This window comes from Schistocerca piceifrons, chromosome 2 (genome assembly GCF_021461385.2).
Source record: "Schistocerca piceifrons isolate TAMUIC-IGC-003096 chromosome 2, iqSchPice1.1, whole genome shotgun sequence".
Taxonomy (NCBI): domain Eukaryota; kingdom Metazoa; phylum Arthropoda; class Insecta; order Orthoptera; family Acrididae; genus Schistocerca; species Schistocerca piceifrons.
The window spans coordinates 291913920-291932386 of NC_060139.1; the positions used below are offsets into that span (position 1 = coordinate 291913920).

An 18467-nucleotide genomic window follows, 5' to 3' on the forward strand; every position below is an offset into this window, starting at 1 on the left:
GGTTAGCACGCGGCGGTCGCTGTGTCGCCGTGCGCGAGGCCCGGTTACCGGGCCGCGCAGCGCGTCCAGCGGGCCGGTTAATGTTACACACGGCTGGCGAAGTTTCAAAAGATTCCTGAGCACAGTCCAGTGTGTCCTGTCTATCCAATATGTCTATCACTTGTTGAAGGGAGGGATTAACTAGTTTCAAAATTTGCTCCCGTATGCGAACATCAGAAACGTTCTGTGCAATTGCATCACGCACCATTGTATCTGAATAAGAAAGACCACAGTCACATTCAAAGGCACAGTCCCTAGTAAGTCCTTGCAATGTTGCTACCCACTCCCTATTAGTTTGACCGGCCGTACGTTTTGTACGAAAAAACGTATACCGTTTTGCAACCACATTAACTGTTTCTTTGAAATAGGCATCTAATGCAGACAAAATTTCCTCGTATGACAAAGTTGCTACGTCGCGTCTGGGAAACAATTTCACTATCACACGGTATGTGGACACACCGACACAAGAAAGCAAAAACGGCTGCCGCTCATTACCTTGAATTCTGTAGGCAGCCAGGTGGAAGTTGAACTGGCGAGACCACTCTTGCCACGTCTCATCGGCTGCCACGTATGGTCGAAAGGGAGGTGCAACAGCGTTTAGAGGCAGCGGTAGCGAAGAAGCGGCGGCGGCCGCATCGGTTTGAATGGTACGTTGACCCTGGACGAGCTGTCCAAGGGCATCCAGTAACGCCTGCGTCTGCTGAGTCTGCAAGCGATAAAATTCGGACAGTACATCTGGAGAATGTGGCGAAGCCATGACACAATTAAATGTAAGCAATCAGAAAAAGTTCACTTTTCCCTCGTCGCCAATAAATGTTGTGTCGGTAGCTGGACCGACACCGTGAAGTGGATTGCTGAAAAGGAATGCTAGACTAACGCTGTGGCCGATAGTGCACGCACGGCATAAAGCAGACGGGCGTGAAGTCTGGAACATGAGAACTTATAAATGAATAAGAAGAAAAGTATGTAGATGCTTTTTACTTATCTTTTTAATAGTCCTTGGAATACATCTCTCTTGAATACTCGTAAGCTATAGGCACTGATACCAATGGCGCCTTGCTAGTTCGTAGCCACTAACTTAGCTGATGGCTATTCTGTCTCTCGGCTAATGAGAGAGAAAGGCTTCGTACAACTGGGCGGTAGCTAGGTTCTCGTACAACTGGGCGGTAGCTAGGTTCGCGTACATCTGGGCGATAGCTAGGTTCGCGTACAACTGGGCGGTAGCTAGGTTCGCGTACAACTGGGGCGAGTCCACTCTCGTATCACGAGACCTGCCTTGGTGGTGGCGCTAGGTCTGCGATCACAGTGGCGACACGCGGGTCCGACATGTACTACATGGACCGCGGCCGATTTAAACTACCACCTAGCAAGTGTGGTGTCTGGCGGTGACACCACATCTTCCTCCCTTGCGTACTTCGTCAGTTTATATATGTTCTTTTACTAAGAAGGGATGATAATGGAAATGAGCGTATGGCATCGCTGGCCAGGAGGCTCCTATTCGGAGAAGTTCGACCGCCAAGTGCAAATCTTATTTCATTCGACGCCACATTGGGCGACTTGCACGCCGGTGATGAGGATGAAATGATGATGACAACACAACACCCAGCCCACGAGCGGAGAAAATCTCCAACCCGGGCCAGGAGTCGAACCCGGGCCCACTTGCATGGGAGGCAAGCACGTTACCACCCAGGTAAGCAGGGGGATGATATGAAAACAATACAAGGTTTATTACCCGATGATCCCGTGAAAGATGTAGTGGCTAGATATTGGATTTCGAAGTTAGTGGTTGCAATAAAATTTAGCTTAAATGGGAGAATCAGTTATGAAGAAACATATTACTTACGCAATGACGCAAGTGAGTGCGACTAGCTGGGAGACCTGTAATCTTACTAAGAAAACACCCACATTGCCTGTTTAAGAAAGCGATGCCATGAACGCATTATTTGAAACTGAAATTATGACACAATAATTTGAAGATATTGGACTTTGAAATCCCCGAGCTAAACGTTTGAGTAGATGACGGTCTGAGATATTTTGGACGTCCAACTTGCACTAACAACGGTGATAATTTCTGCTGGCCAAATGCCTCGCGGCAGGCTCTTAAACGCAGCTCATCGCTTCTCTGTCGATGTGGGGGTGTTACAGTTCCCAGGTACGTGAGTGTCTCGAAGACATCTTAAGCAACAGAACTCAGTATGTTGTCCCCGACAGCGAGTGTTCATTAGAGACAAGGGTATCCTCAGGAGTCCCCAGGGAACTGTGATAGGACCGCTGTTTTTTTTTCTGTATACATATATGATCTGGCGGACATGGTCAGCAGCATTTTGTGGTTGTCTGCTGATGATGCTGTAGTGTATGAGAAGATATCGAATTTGAGTGACTGTAGGAGGATACAAGGTGACTTACACAAATTTCCTAGTCGAGTTGATGAATGCCAGCTAGCTCTAAATGTAGAAAAATGTAAAATGATGCGTATGAGTAAGGAAGAAACCCATAATGCTAGAATACAGCATTAGTGGTGTCGTGCTTGGCACAGTCACGTCGATCAAATATCTAGGCGTAAAATGCTGCAAAGCGATATGAGATGAAACGAGCATGCGAGAACTGTGACAGGGGAGGCGAATGGTCCACTTCGGATCATTTGGAAAATTTTAGGAATGTGGTTCATTTGTAAAGGATGACCGCATATAGGAGGTTAATGCGACCTACTCTTGAGTACTGCTCGAGTGTTTGCCATTCGTACCAGGGGTCAGACTGAAAGAAGACATCGAAGCAAGTCAGAGGTGGGCTGCGATATTTGTTACTAGTAGGTTTGAACAGCACGAAGATGCTTGGGAGCTCAAATGGGAATTACTGGAGGGAAGCCGAAGTTCTTTTCGAAAACATTATTGGGAAAATTTAGAGAACTGGAATTTGAAGTTGACTGTCGAACGATTCTACTGGCAGCAATATACACTGTGCGTAAAGACCACGTAGAAAAGATAGGAGAAATTAGGGCAGCCTGTGGTTTTCCCCTCGCTCAGTTTGCGAGTAGAACAGGAAAGGAAATGAATAGTTTTGTACAGCGTATCGTCCGGCACGAACCGTACGTTGGCTTGCGTAGTATCTCTGTAGATGTATATGTAAATGAAGATGTAGAACCGCGAGACGTGTGCAAAGACATCAGATGCACACATATCTCCGGAAAACTAACGTGACGTTATCGAATAGTTAATAGTTAGAAACATTTCTGTATTGTGTTGCACAGCTGGGCCATCACCGTATTAACGAGGCGCTCTTTACGTTTAGGCCTGTCAATGTACTAGTCGACCAAAATATTGTTGCACTCGTGAGTGAGGGCGGTTCGGTCGGCTTACCTTGAGATCTCATCGTGAAGACACGCTGAACCACATCTGTCCTATAAGCATTCACAGTGTGATGCGTTTTTCTTGGTCACCACAGTGTTTGTTTGTCATAACGGCGTCGCGTTTTTCCGATAACGGCGAGGGGAGGCCGAGTGCAGTAATATCATGTGGTGGTAAGTTCGTATGGGACCAAACTGCTGAGGTCACTGATCCCTAGACTCACACACTCACACCCATCCCCGAGGGAGGACTCGAACCTCCGACGGGTGGGGGGGGGGGGGGGGGAGGTGAGGAGCGCCGCTTGAACCGGGGCAAGGCGCCAAGACCGCGCGACTACCGCGCGCGGCGGTAATATCATGATTGGGTAGCAGATGCTTCCTAAAGTAAGTTCAATACAGTACAAAAGCACTGCATCCTTTACATAACACATATCCTACAAATTGTGCCAAGTGTGTAACATTTTATACAAATGACAACTTGCACAAATATTTCAAATTAAACACACAAACATTTCATTTCGTTAAGCCATGATAAAATATTGTTTAGTAAATTATACGTTTCACATATTTCTTTACAAAAGTTACAAATGCACATTAGCAAAGCACTCTAACATCACGTTATACTTTTCAAATAGTTTTTGCATATCACAGTTATATTACGCCAGTTTTAAATGCAAAACATTTTTATAAATTTACATGAAATATTGAATAGTTTTGTAACTGTATAAACATATAAAACATTTGTAAAAAATGGCTCTGAGCGCTATGGGACTTTACATCTATGGTAATCAGTCCACTAGAACATAGAACTACTTAAACCTAACTAACCAGTCATCACGAGGCAGAGAAAATCCCTGACCCCGCCGGGAATCGAACCCGGAAACCCGGGCGCGGGAAGCGAGAACGCTACCGCGCGACCACGAGCTGCGGACTAAAACATTTGTAAACAGTATTGCAACCTCCGACATTGGTTACAGAGCAATAGCATTCACATCACTTATGACAGTCAACACACTGGAAAATTCTCAGAGATGGTGTCGTCAACGCGTTTCCTTGTCCTAATCTGCAGAATTATCCATTTGTATTGATACAACAAAATGCGCAATTAATACTTGTCTTTTTTTTTCAGGTGTGAGAAGAGTCACAACATTGGAGCTTCAAGCATCCAAGTCTTGCGCAAGGTAAGCTACTCAGTTTTCCTGCGACAACTTGAAGCACTGCCGTGTGTGGTAACCACTCGTCATTCCACTGTCACACCAGTTGAGTTTACCACACTGGATTCTAATTCTCTCAAACCTTATTTAGATGGTCGTGGTTTTCCAAATAACAACATAAGATGCTTAAGTAAGAGCGAAGACTCCTCCTTCCCCATCCGGGCCAGTAGTTTGCTGTCGGCAGATGTTAAACTCAACATGCGCTTCCTCTATCGCAGGGCGACGTCTTCAGAAGGGCAACAATTCAACTGTGTTTGTTTTATGTACAAGCTGCCTACTGCACATTTACTAAGAAACCGCAACACCGCAATGACCTAGAGTACTGTGGCATTACTTAAACTTGCGGTTGATAAAAAAGAAAGGTCAGAGCCCCTCTTCAGTACAGCAACAGTACCCAATGAATCCACCTTGTAGATGTTGTCAGTGTAGTGTGATGAGTTTGATGGCTGCAGGCAGTTCCTGGTCTCTGGTCTTGAAGTTCATTTGTGCAGTCAGATTTCAGTGTAAATATTTATAGATGTCTTTATAGCTCAGTATTTGTTTTGTAAACAAGTCACAGGTTGCTCATGACTGACGTCGGACATTCTTTTACACTGTTGCCAACTTACATTTGGTTAAGATTCACAAAAACAAAGAACTGCAGGTCTACGTGACCTACAACATCAGCTCACTCTCAAGTCACGCTTGGCGTCTCTCCAGTTTAAGGGTTGTGAACTTACACAACCAAGTTTATGTAATCTTTTTTGTTTTGGTGGTCGTAGTGGTGGTGGTGGTGGGGGGGGGGGGGGGGTGGAAGGTGGTCATGTCAACAGGAGCTTGCAACCGCAGCAAGATTATGGAATGTATTTAATAACAGAATTAACCAGAGCGAAAGGTAGCTCTGTTTTAATTTACATTAATATCAAGTTGAAAGTATTTGTTTGAATATATATTAATGTAGTAGCAATCGTACTTGACTCCACTGTAATAGCTGGCCGGGGTGGCCGAGCGGTTCTAGGCGCTACAGTCTGGCACCGCGCAACCGCTACGGTCGCAGGTTCGAATCCCGCCTCGGGCATGGATGTGTGTGATGTCCTAAGGTTAGTTAGGTTTAAGTAGTTCCAAGTTCTAGGGGACTGATGACCTCAGAAGTTAGGTCCCATAGTGCTCAGAGCCATTTGAACCGTTTTCCACTGTTATATCTTCATATCAGTCCGCCATCTTGGTAAAGTAAGTGTAAGTTTTGCGAAATTTAAAAAGACTGCGAATTTATGTCTAAATTGTCCCATTTTAAAGGAATTTTTTTGCTCATTCCAAATTTGCTTTTGATTTTACAAGTTTTTAACAATTCTGAAGTTATGGAGAATTTAATATTATGAGTAATATTTTATTAATAGCAATTCGGCTGATGAGGTTGGATATTTTGTTTTCCAGCATTTGCTGAACAACGTTGCTTTTCAAAATAATCGTTTAAATGAATTTCAATATTGCACAGCAGCTTTCTTTGTTAATACTTGATTCAGTTTTGAAATCAGCCAAATGAGTTGTCCCCCATGACAGATATTATTCTTCTGTGGTCTTTAATCTTTATATTTCCTCAATTCATGGTAGCAATATATGGAACAATGAATTAAACTGGTTTCAACATCTGCAATATGGGTTTGCTACACAAATCGTGAAATAAAACATCGGAAGGATTTATTATAGCCGTAGATTCAGCAAGCAATCAGCAATAATGTGCTGTTGTTATAAGTACCTTATATCTAAGAAAAAGTGGAAGTCACTCGAAATATTTTTCGTTAGTTTTAAACAGTTTGTTATTACGTGTCATGATCGACTTCTTTCAGGAATTAATTATCGACAACTACTGAAACTACTTTTGATTTTACTGGTTTCAGGGCTAAAGTCATCTCAAAATGACAGCATATAACTCCGTTACATCTCGATGGAAAAATTGTGACACATCCCCCTAAAACATCATCATAATGAGATATTCAAGAGTCATTGCTGCAAAGAGATTTTTCCCACGCAATACAGCCTTTAAGCATACGCATGCGTGTTGCGTCTACATGTTTTCTACTGTCACCTACTATCCTTCCTCTTGGTCGTCATATCGGCCTTTGATTATACAGGGTATTCGGAAATTCCCGGTACAAACTTCTAGGACTTGTGGGGGAGAGTGAGCACATAATATTCTGAATAGGAACCCACGTCCAGAAACGTGCCGTTTCCGTTCTACGACAGTTCCTATTCTGGTATGTAACGCGTCCACGTCTGCTGAGGGAAAGGGGAAAGTCTCAGAGCTGTTTGTCCTGGTATGCAATGAATTAGACACGTGACGTGTACTACTTCAGGCTGTCACCTATATGGACTACTTCTTGTGGACTCGTGTGCAAAATGTAATTTAAGACTCTTGTAGAGACAGATGAAGAGCTGCTGCCACGAATTCTGGGCGTTGCACTAGAAATTGAAAAGACAGAAGATGGGATGGAGAGTGTGTACCAGAACATGCTTCATAGGTAGAACGTCTGTAACAACGTTGGTGGTGACCACATCGAGCCTGTCGTAATGCATCATTACTGTTCTGTCCGTACAGTTTTGGAATAACGTAAACGAGCAATGTTTAAGTGTTAATACAAACAAAACATGTGCTTAAGTAATAAATGGATGTTTCGTTACGCTGCCTTCCGAATTGTTACTTAATAACTGTACTGCGTCATGTCTAATGCATTTCCTCAGCCGGAATTGTATGAGTTAAACATCTGAACCGAAACCGTCGTAGGGACGTAGGTTTCTGTTCAAAGTATTATGTACTCACTCTCCTCTACAAGTCCTAAGAGTTTCTAAGGGGAATTTCTGAACACCCTCTACGTTCCTATCAAGTGGAGACCTTCCTTACTACATCTACCATCCATCTTCTGGCTACCAGGCCCGCCCTTTTCCACTGCGGTCAATATTAGACTTCCACTGTAGTCTGTTGTCTGGTCGAGTAGTTTGTTTCGCTGTCTCTGTTAGTGATTCCCGACATTTACCTCTCTCTAATGCATGCAGAGCAAACTTTAGATTTTGAATGGTTTCTGCCCTCAAAGTTCCTGCCTCACTACCGTAAGTTAAATCTGTTTACACGTACGGATTGCACCCTTTCTGTTTCAGAGACGTTGGATGCTCGGTTTTGAAAGTTCTATGTAGTTTACCAATAACACTCGAACACATTTCTACTCGTCAATGTATTTATTCTGCTGGCCATCCTGCCATTGTCTTGAACTGCCATAAACAAGGATACTCACCAGCTCATTGTATGATTTCATTGTTAATTTGTATTGCTTCATTCTCGGTGTATGGGTCATACATTGATTTGTATTAGGATAACTCATTATCAAGTCTACTTTCAAAGTTGCTCTGAGTGTTCTTCCATTGGCTGTCATAGTTTGTCGGCAGTGGAGGCAAACAGTGCATCAATAAAGGGAAGTTTGTTCAGATGTCTCGCAGTAACTCGTATCCCTTCTTTGTTTTCCTATTTTAGAGATATGAAAACTTCCTCCAGAACTGCTGGGAAGAGTTTTGATGATGTAGAACCTCCTTGACCCTCCCATTCAGTTTTGAATAACCCAAGGTGAAGTTCACCGTACCCTGTAACACTGACGTACATATTCTTCAGTATACTGACACATACTGAAACAGTTACTTGTTGCTGAAGGGCTTTTAGCGCTGATTTACGAGAAATAAATGAATCGAAAGTTTCATGAAACAAAATTTGTAAAGACGATTATTTCGATTGCTGTAATGTTGGTAGTTGGTCGGATATTGTACTGGCTGTGAGTGAAACAGTGTAACGCTGAGTGAACGAGGCGAGCGGTCTGTCAGCCCATTCCATCGCTGGGAGTATGTGTGGTATTTGTCTACGGATTGCACACTACGCGATTTATATGCTGTTACAGTCCATCATTTTCGGTATTGTGGGGCTGAGGCGGAAATGACGGAACAGTCTGCCTGAGCGACCGTGAAAGCCCACCTGAAGGCACATCTCCGCTGGTCAGCGTACTCACACCGCAGGTCATTGACCCGGCGAGTGCGTCGGATCTGTTTCCAGCTCATGTGTCTCTGATCTGCAGACCATGTCCTGTGCGTTGCGTCACATCACTATGCAGTTGATAAAAGGGGCTGAATAGCTTTATTAGCTGCAATTAAAATATTTTCATTCACCTTAGGAAGTGAAAGTGCAGTGTAGTACTGTAGCACTGCGTCGGATGGCCTTCGCCGCTATGAGCGTCATTAGGGACCCTTCTTGGCTATCACAGCTGACCCGCCTAGAAGAATGTTGCTCTGAATTCATTAATTTTACGGAACTATATGGAACGACTGTTACGGACGATTCTTGGTAACACCTTCAGCAATCAATCTAAAAGTCGTTACGGTGAAAATATTTTAAAATGATAGCTACGTAGACACTGCCCTGAGACCCAACCTAATTTGGCTCAAATTTCGTCCATGGCCTGCTTTAAGTCGCGTAACGTTGAGGAACATGGTACGTGAATCACATGATACTGACACAGGTTACTGCTGATGTAAGACAACATCTAACGCGTGAATATGGTCCAAAATGTCGATCACTACTTGCATCTAGGCCTTAGACTTTACCTGACCTCAGTCTGAAATTATCTCACGGAGCAGGAGCAGCGAAATACAGCTTGGTCAATCCGTGGGTGTTCGAAAAATTCATAACTCACTGCAGAGATGGGTGCAGTATTTCCTCCAAATGTGAGGGCGACGCGTGGAACACCTTCCCTGAGACGCACCACTGTAATTTCAAATGGCTCTAAGCACTATGGGACTTAACATCTGAGGTCATCAGTCCCCGAGAACTTAGAACTACTTAAACCTAACTAACCTAAAGACATCACACACATCCATGCCCGAGGCAGGATTCGAACCTCCGACCGTAGCAGTCGCGCGGTTTCGGACTGAAGCGCCTAGAACCGCTCGGTCTACACGTCCGGCTACAGTGATTTCAAGTATGTAACGTACTGGAGCACTGTTATATGTTTTCCAAAGAATTATAATGTGATTATCAGAAAATGAACTCCCCTTAAATTTGGAAAAAAGCGCTATACATATTTCTATACAGCAAATAGTCACGCCAAGAATTGGTAAAGCACATGAAAAGGGGTCAGTAAATAAGGTAGAAAGCTCCAAGTTTTTGGGTGTACATATTAATCATGAAAACTTAAACCGGAGGAAGTTCATTACTGAGCTTCTCAAACAGTTGAGTTACTTTCCCTCTTCGTACAAGTGCTCCCCCCCCCCACCATGAACTACGGACCTTGCCGTTGATGGGGAGGCTTGCGTGCCTCAACGATACAGATAGCCGTACCGTAGGTGCAACCACAACGGAGGGGTATCTGTTGAGAGGCCAGACAAACGTGTGGTTCCTGAGGAGGGGCAGCAGCATTTTCAGTAGTTGCAGGGGCAACAGTCTGGATGATTGACTGATCTGGCCCTGTAACACTAACTAAAACGGCCTTGCTGTTGTGGTACTGCGGACGGCTGAAAGCAAGGGGAAACTACAGCCGTCATTTTTCCCGAGGACATGCAGCTTTACTGTATGATTAAATGATGATGGCGTCCTCTTGGGTAAAATATTCCGGAGGTAAAATAGTCCCCCATTCGGATCTCCGGGCGGGGACTACTCAGGAGGACGTCGTCATCAAGAGAAAGAAAACTGGCGTTCCACGGATCGGAGCGTGGAATGTCAGATCCCTTAATCGGGCAGGTAGGTTAGAAAATTTAAAAAGGGAAATGGATAGATTAAAGTTAGATATAGCGGGAATTACTGAAGTTCGGTGGCAGGAAGAACAAGACTTTTGGTCAGGTGAATACAGGGTTATAAATACAAAATCAAATAATGGTAATGCAGGAGTAGGTTCAATAATGAATAAAAAAATAGGAGTGCGGGTAAGCTACTAAAAACAGCATAGTGAACGCACTATTGTGGCAAAGATAGACACGAAGCCCACGCCTACTACAATAGTGCAAGTTTATATGCTAACTAGCTCTGCAGATGATGAAGAAATTGATGAAATGTATGATGAGATAAAAGAAATTATTCAGGTAGTGAAGGGAAATGAAAATTTAATAGTCATGGGTGACTGGAATTCGACAGTAGGAAAAGGAAGAGAAGGAAACGTAGTAGGTGAATATGGATTGGGGCTAAGAAATGAAAGAGGAAGCCGCCTGGTAGAATTTTGCACAGAGCATAACTTAATCATAGCTAACACTTGGTTCAAGAATCATGAAAGTTGGTTGTATACATGGAAGAACCCTGGAGATACTAATAGGTTTCAGATAGATTATATAATGGTAAGACAGAGATTTAGGAACCAGGTTTTAAATTGTAAGACATTTCCAGGCGCAGATGTGGACTCTGACCACAATCTATTGGTTATGAACTGTAGATTAAAACTGAAGACACTGCAAAAAGGTGGGAATTTAAAGAGATGGGACCTGATAAAATGAAAGAACCAGAGGTTGTAGAGAGTTTCAGGGAGAGCATAAGGGAACAATTGACAGGAATGGGGGAAATAAATACAGTAGAAGAAGAATGGGTAGGTTTGAGGAATGAAATAGTGAAGGCAGCAGAGGATCAAGTAGGTAAAAAGACGAGGGCTAGTAGAAATCCTTGGGTAACAGAAGAGATACTGAATTTATTTGATGAAAGGAGAAAATACAAAAATGCAGTAAGTGAAGCAGGCAAAAAGGAATACAAACGTCTCAAAAACGAGATCGACAGGAAGTGCAAAATGGCTAAGCAGGGATGGCTGGAGGACAAACGTAAGGATGTAGAGGCTTATCTCATGAGGGGTATGATAGATACTGCCTACAGGAAAATTAAAGAGACCTTTGGAGATAAGAGAGCCACTTGTATGAATATCAAGAGCTCAGATGGAAACCCAGTTCTAAGCAAAGAAGGGAAAGCAGAAAGGTGGGAGGAGTATATAGAGGGTCTATACAGGGGCGATGTTCTTGAGGACAATATTATGGAAATGGAAGAGGCGGTAGATGAAAATGAAATGAGAGATATGATACTGCGTGAAGAGTTTGACAGAGCACTGAAAGACCTAAGTCGAAACAATGCCCCGGGAGTAGACAACATTCCATTAGAACTACTGACAGCTTTGGGAGAGCCAGGCCTAACAAAATTCTACCATCTGGTGAACAAGATGTATGAGACAGGCGAAATACCCTCAGACTTCAAGAAGAATATAATAATTCCAATCCCAAAGAACAGGTGTTGACAGATGTGAAAATTACCGAACTATCAGTTTAATAAATCACGGCTGCAAAATACTAACGCGAATTCTTTACAGACGAATGGAAAAACTGGTAGAAGCTGACCTCGGGGAAGATCAGTTTGGATTCCGTAGAAATATTGGAACACGTGAGGCAATACTGACCCTACGACTTATCTTAGATGAAAGATTAAGGAAAGGCAAACCTACATTTCTAGCATTTGTAGATTTAGAGAAAGCTTTTGACAATGTTGACTGGAATACTATCTTTCAAATTCTGAACGTGGCAGGGGTAAAATACAGGGAGCGAAAGGCTATTTACAATTTGTACAGAAACCAGATAGCAGTTATAAGAGTCGAGGGATATGGAAGGGAAGCAGTGGTTGGGAGGGGAGTGAGACAGGGTTGTAGCCTCTCCCCTATGCTATTCAATCTGTATATTGAGCAAGCAGCAAAGGAAACAAAAGAAAAGTACGGAGTAGGTATTAAAATCCATGGAGAGGAAATAAAAACTGTGAGGTTCGCCGATGACATTGTAATTCTGTCAGAGACAGCAAAGGACTTGGAAGAGCAGTTGAACGGAATGGACAGTGTCTTGAAAGGAGGGTATAAGATGAACATCAACAAAAGCAAAACGAGGATAATGGAATGTAGTCGAATTAAATCAGGTGATGCTGAGGGAATTAGATTAGGAAATGAGACTCTTAAAGTAGTAAATGAGTTTTGCTATTTGGGGAGCAAAATAACTGATGATGGTCGAAGTAGAGAGGATATAAAATGTAGACTGGCAATTGCAAGGAAAGCGTTTCTGAAGAAGAGAAATTTGTTAACATCGAGTATAGATTTAAGTGTCAGGAAGCCGTTTCTGAAAGTATTTGTATGGAGTGTAGCCATGTATGGAAGTGAAACATGGACGATAAATAGTTTGGACAAGAAGAGAATAGAAGCTTTCGAAATGTGGTGCTACAGAAGAATGCTGAAGACTAGATGGGTAGATCACATAACTAATGATGAGGTATTGAACATAATTGGGGAGAAGAGAAGTTTGTGGCACAACTTGACTAGATGAAGGGATCGGTTGGTAGGACATGTTCTGAAGCATCAAGGGATCACCAATTTGGTACTGGAGGACAGCGTGGAAGGTAAAAATCGTAGATGGAGACCAAGAGATGAATACACTAAGCAGATTCAGAAGGACGTAGGCTGCAGTAGGTACTGGGAGATGAAGAAGCTTGCACAGGATAGAGTAGCATGGAGAGCTGCATCAAACCAGTCTCAGGACTGAAGATAACAACAACAACAACAATGAGTGCTAATCTTGGAAAGAAAAGAATCAACATCCTGATATATTGTTGCATATTTGCATTCAATAATGTCTTACGGAATAATTTTTGTGGGAACTCATCACTCAGAAAGGAAGCATTAACTGCACAAAAACAAGCACAGCCGCGGACATCATGTAGTTACCTCTTCAAGGATCCGCCCCTGGTAGCTGAGTGGTCAGCGCGACAGAATGTCAATCCTAAGGGCCCGGGTTCGAATCCCGGCTGGGTCAGAGATTTTCTCCGCTCAGGGACTGGGTGTTGTGTTGTCCTAATCATCATCATTTTATCCCCCACCGACGCATGAGTCGCCGAAGTGGCGTCAAATCGAAAGACTTGCACCCGGCGAATGGTCTACCCGACGGGAGGCGCTAGTGACACGACCACACACACCTCTTCATGGATATAGGCACTTAAACTGCGCCGTCACAATACGTGTTTTCACTAATGTATTTCGTCATAAATAATCCATCACAATTTGAGAAGAACAGCGATGTACATACATACAACTCTTGTGGGAAAAATGACCTTTATTACCCACTGGTAAAGCAGTTAGTGGCTCAGAAAGGAGTGAGTATGCAGCAACAAAAAGTTTTGACGATTCTCCCAATGACATAAAATGTCTGGCAGGTAGCAAAACAATTTTAAATCTAACTTGATATCATTTCTCATGGACAACTCATTCTATTCTACAAATCATGTATCCAAACAATACTGTCGGAGGACATCCGCAACTGAGCATTATACCAAAGATTGAGCCGTGTGGGCTAGCGCGCGGTCTAAAGAATCTTGTCACGGTCCGCGCGGTTCCCCCTCGTCGGACGTTAGAGTCCTCCCTCGGGCATGGGTGTGTGTGTCGTTCTTGGCGTAAGTTAGTTTAGCTTAGATTAAGTAGTGCGTAAGCTTATGGACCGATGACCTGAGCAGTTTGTTCCCATAAGACCTTACCACAAATTTCCAAAAATTTCCAGAGGTTTAAAATACCGCTGTAGTTGTAAGGTTCTTTTATTTAACACACGCCCGGTTTCGGCCTCTTATACGCCCGTCTTCAGGTGTCGTAACTTGGTGCTGTGATCCCGTCCCCCGCGGCGCTCGGGGTCACAGCACCAAGTTACGACACCTGAAGACGGGCGTATAAGAGGCCGAAACCGGGCGTGTGTTAAATAAAAGAACCTTACAACTGTAACGGTATTTTCATCCTCTGGTAATCATGTATACATATCCAGTAAACTGACTCATTCCGAATCATTTCGATAAAAAAATCGTTCAAATGATCTCTCGAACATGTAACTAAGTAACTAGCAGTGTCTTATTTCACTGTCAAGGTAGACCTTGGGTGTAATTTGAGTCCATGAGGTGGGGACTTCATTGAAAAGTTTACATTCCAAATGTATTTGTATTAACATGGAGAATGTTCCGTACCAAAGGTAGTATCGGCTTGTGATCAAACGTTCACAATCTTCTCGCAACGGTTCGTTTGTGGAAGCACGTGTACTGAAACGTTTACCGCATTCTTTCACCTGTGTCAGTTTTCGCTACTACAAATTTTTCGCAATATAAAAAGCTTGGACTCTCAGCTTGACGCTCCAGTCGGCCACTTCTGGCGTCTGTGCGTTAAACCGGCCGTGGTTCTAATGCCAGTACACCCCCCGCCGTGTAGGTTTCCCACGGTCGTTTCAGGCGAGTGTCGACTTGGTTGAGCTATAACACATCTAATCACAGCGTAAGAACTCGATGCCAATGGAGACACAGTCTGCCGCAGAGGTGTTCTCACGATCCATCTGAAAAATATCGTTTGACATATCTGACACAAGAGCAATGATGCCACAAACTGTTGTTTCGAATACGATTTCTTTGTAAATGTCAATGAATACACTACTGGCCATTAAAATTGCTACACAAATAACAAATGCAGATGATAAACGGGTATTAATTGGACAAATATATTATACTAGAACTGACATGTGATTACGTTTTCACGCAGTTTGGTTGCATAGATCCTGAGAAATCAGTACCCAGAACAACCACCTCTGGCCGCAATAACGGCCTTGATACGCCTGGGTATTGAGTCAAACAGAGCTTGGATGGCGCGTACAGGTACATCCGCTCATGCAGCTTCAACACGATACCACAGTTCATCAAGAGTGGTGGCTGGTGTATTGTGACGGGCCAGTTGCTCGGCCACCATTGACCAGACGTTTTCAATTGGTGAGAGATCTGGAGAATGTGCTGGCCAGGGCAGCAGTCGAACATTTCCTGTATCCAGAAAAGCCCGTACAGGACCTGCAACATGCGGTCGTGCATTATCCTGCTGAAATGTAGGGTTTCGTAGGAATCGAATGAAGGGTAGAGCCACGGGTCGTAACACATCTGAAATGTAACGTCCATGGTTCAAAGTGCCGTCAATGCGAACAAGAGGTGACCGAGACGTGTAACCCATACCATCACGCCGGGTGATATGGCGGTGACGAATACACGCTTCCAATGAGCGTTCACCACGATGTCGCCAAACACGGATGCGACCATCATGATGCTGTAAACAGAACCTGGATTCATCCGAAAAAATGACGTCTTACCATTCGTGCACCCAGGCTCGTCGTTGAGCACACCATCGCAGGCGCTGCTGTCTGTGATGCAGCGTCAAGGGTAACCGCAGCCATGGTCTCCGAGCTGATAGTCCAAGCTGCTGCAAACGTCGTCGAACTGTTCGTGCAGACGGTTATTGTCTTGCAAACGTCCGCATCTGATGACTCAGGGATCGAGACGTGGCTGCACGATCCGTTACAGCCATGCGGATAAGATGCCTGTCATCTCTACTGCTAGTGGTACGAGGCCGTTGGGATGCAGCACGACGTTCCGTATTACCCTCCTAAACCCACCGATTCCATATTCTGCTAACAGTCATTGGATCTCGACCAACGCGAGCAGCAATGTCGCGATACGATAAACCGCAATCGCGATAGGCTACAATCCGACCTTTATCAAAGTCGGAAACGTGATGGTACGCATTTCTCCTCCTTACACGAGGCATCACAACAACGTTTCACCAGGCAACGCCGGTCAACGGCTGTCTGTGTATGAGAAATCGGTTGGAAACGTTTTCATGTCAGCACGTTGTAGGTGTCGCCACCGGCGCCAGCCTTGTGTGAATGCTCTGAAAAGCTAATCATTTGCATATCATAGCAGCTTCTTCCTGTCGGTTAAATTTCGCGTCTGTAGCACGGCATCTTCGTGGTGTAGCAATTTTACTGGCCAGTAGTGTAGAATATTGTTCCGATAAGTGAGAGTAGGAACTCAACCGTGACCGATTTGGTAGATTAGTGGTGAACCAATGGAGGCAGCCTGTTATGTCTTCTAACGATCTCCCAACTGATATGAAACTGGATGAGCACGTGATCTCTGTGGTGGGAAAGACAAACTATTGGAATAGAGGCATCTCTGTATTTTAAAATCGTTTTCACTCCATTTTAAATGACCGACCTGCGGTACTTGACATGTTACAGCGCGCAACGACGGTTCCTCCGACTGGCGTACAGGTGTTTGCTATGACAACACAGGTGACCTTGGCCGTAATCGCCTGCCGTTTTTCGTAGGTGTAGACGTGGCTTGACGCGGTGAACGGAGCAACAGAGAGAGGCGTGTGTGCAGAAGTAGAGGGCCAGAGGAGAGGTGGGTGAGAGAGACGGGCCGGAGAGACAGGCGCTCTTGAGCACGCGCCTCTGCCACTGCCTCCGCCCCGCCGCCGCCTCCGGCTCGGGTCAGCTGAGGCCTGCCCTGCCCTAATGGAACTGCTGGACACCGTCTCCGGTGACCTCACTACGCGTCACAAGCTGCGCCCCTCTATCCTGGCGCCTTTTGCCAACTGTAGACGGAACACGTCTACAGCTACACTGAAGCTCTAAAGACTCTGGTATAGGCATGCGTATTCAAATACAGAGATATGTAAACAGGCAGTAAACGGCGCTGCGGTCGGCAACGCGTATATAAGACAAAAATTGTCTGGGGTAGTTCTCAGATCTGTTACTGCCGTTACACGTTATGAAGATGTGAGTTTGAACTTGCTGTTATAGTCAGCGCACAAGCGATGGGACACAGCACCTCCGAGGCAGCGATGAAGTGAAAATTTTCCCACACGACCGTTTCACGAGTGCACCGAGAATATCGGGAATCCGGTAAAACATCAAATCTCCGACATCGCTGCGGCCGGAAAAAGATCCTGTAAGAACGGGACCAACGACGACTGAAGATAATCGTTAGAAGTGCAAATCTTCCACAAACTGCTGAAGATTTCAGTGCTGGGCTATCAACAAGTGTCAGCGTGCGAACCATTCAACGAAATGTCATCAATATGGGCTTTCGGATCCGAAGGCCCACTCGTGTTCCCTTGATGACTGCATGGCTCAAAGATTTACACCTCGCCTGCACCTGTCAACGCCGACATTTGACGGTTGACAAGTGGAAACATGTTGCCTCGTCGGGCGAGTCTCGTTTCAAAATTGTATCGAGCGGATGGACGTGTACAGGTATGGAGACAACCTAATGAATCCATGGACCCTGCATGTCAGCATGGGACTGTTCAAGCTGACGGAGGCTCTGTAATGGAGTGGGGCGTGTGCAGTTGGAGTGATATGGTACCCCTGATACGTCTAGATACGACTTTGACTGGTGACACGTACGTAAGTATCCTGTCTGATCACCTGCATCCATTCCGACGGACTTGGGAAATTGCAGTAGGACAATGCGACATCCTTCACGTCCAGAATTGCTTCAGAGTGGCTCGAGGAACTCTCTCCTGAATTTAAACACTCCCGCTGGCCATCAAACTCCCCAGACATGAACATATTGAGCATATCTGGGATGCCTTGCAACGTGATGTTCAGAAGAGATCGCCACCCCTCGTCACCTTACGGATGTATGGAGTGCCTTTCAGTTCCCTTCAGCACTACTTCAGACATTAGTCGGGTCCATGCCACGACGTGTTGCGCCACTTCTGCCTGCTCTCGGCGGCCCTACACGATATTAGACACGTATACCAGTTTCTTTCACTCTTCGGTGTATGTACCCTGCCGAGCGATTCTAGGCGCTGCAGTCTGGAACCGCGCGACCGCTATTGTCGCAGTTTCGAATCCTTCCTCGGGCATGGATGTGTGTGCTATCGTTAGGTTAGTTAGGTTTAAGTAGTTCTAAATTCTAGGGGACTGATGACCTCAGAAGTTAAGTCCCATAGTGCTTAGAGCCATTTTTTTTTTTTTTTTTTTTTTTTTTTTTTTTTGAACAGCTCAGA

At 44.6% G+C, this 18467-nt stretch overlaps 1 long non-coding RNA gene across 1 annotated transcript in view; it reads left to right on the plus strand.

Annotated features, from left to right (window-relative positions):
- The window catches only part of LOC124777087, a 502342-nt gene that overhangs the window by 280321 nt on the left and 203554 nt on the right, over positions 1-18467 (plus strand). Inside the window, exon 3 of the long non-coding RNA XR_007015682.1 lies at positions 4512-4563. This is a non-coding gene — a long non-coding RNA (uncharacterized LOC124777087). The remainder of the gene's footprint in view (positions 1-4511; positions 4564-18467) is intronic.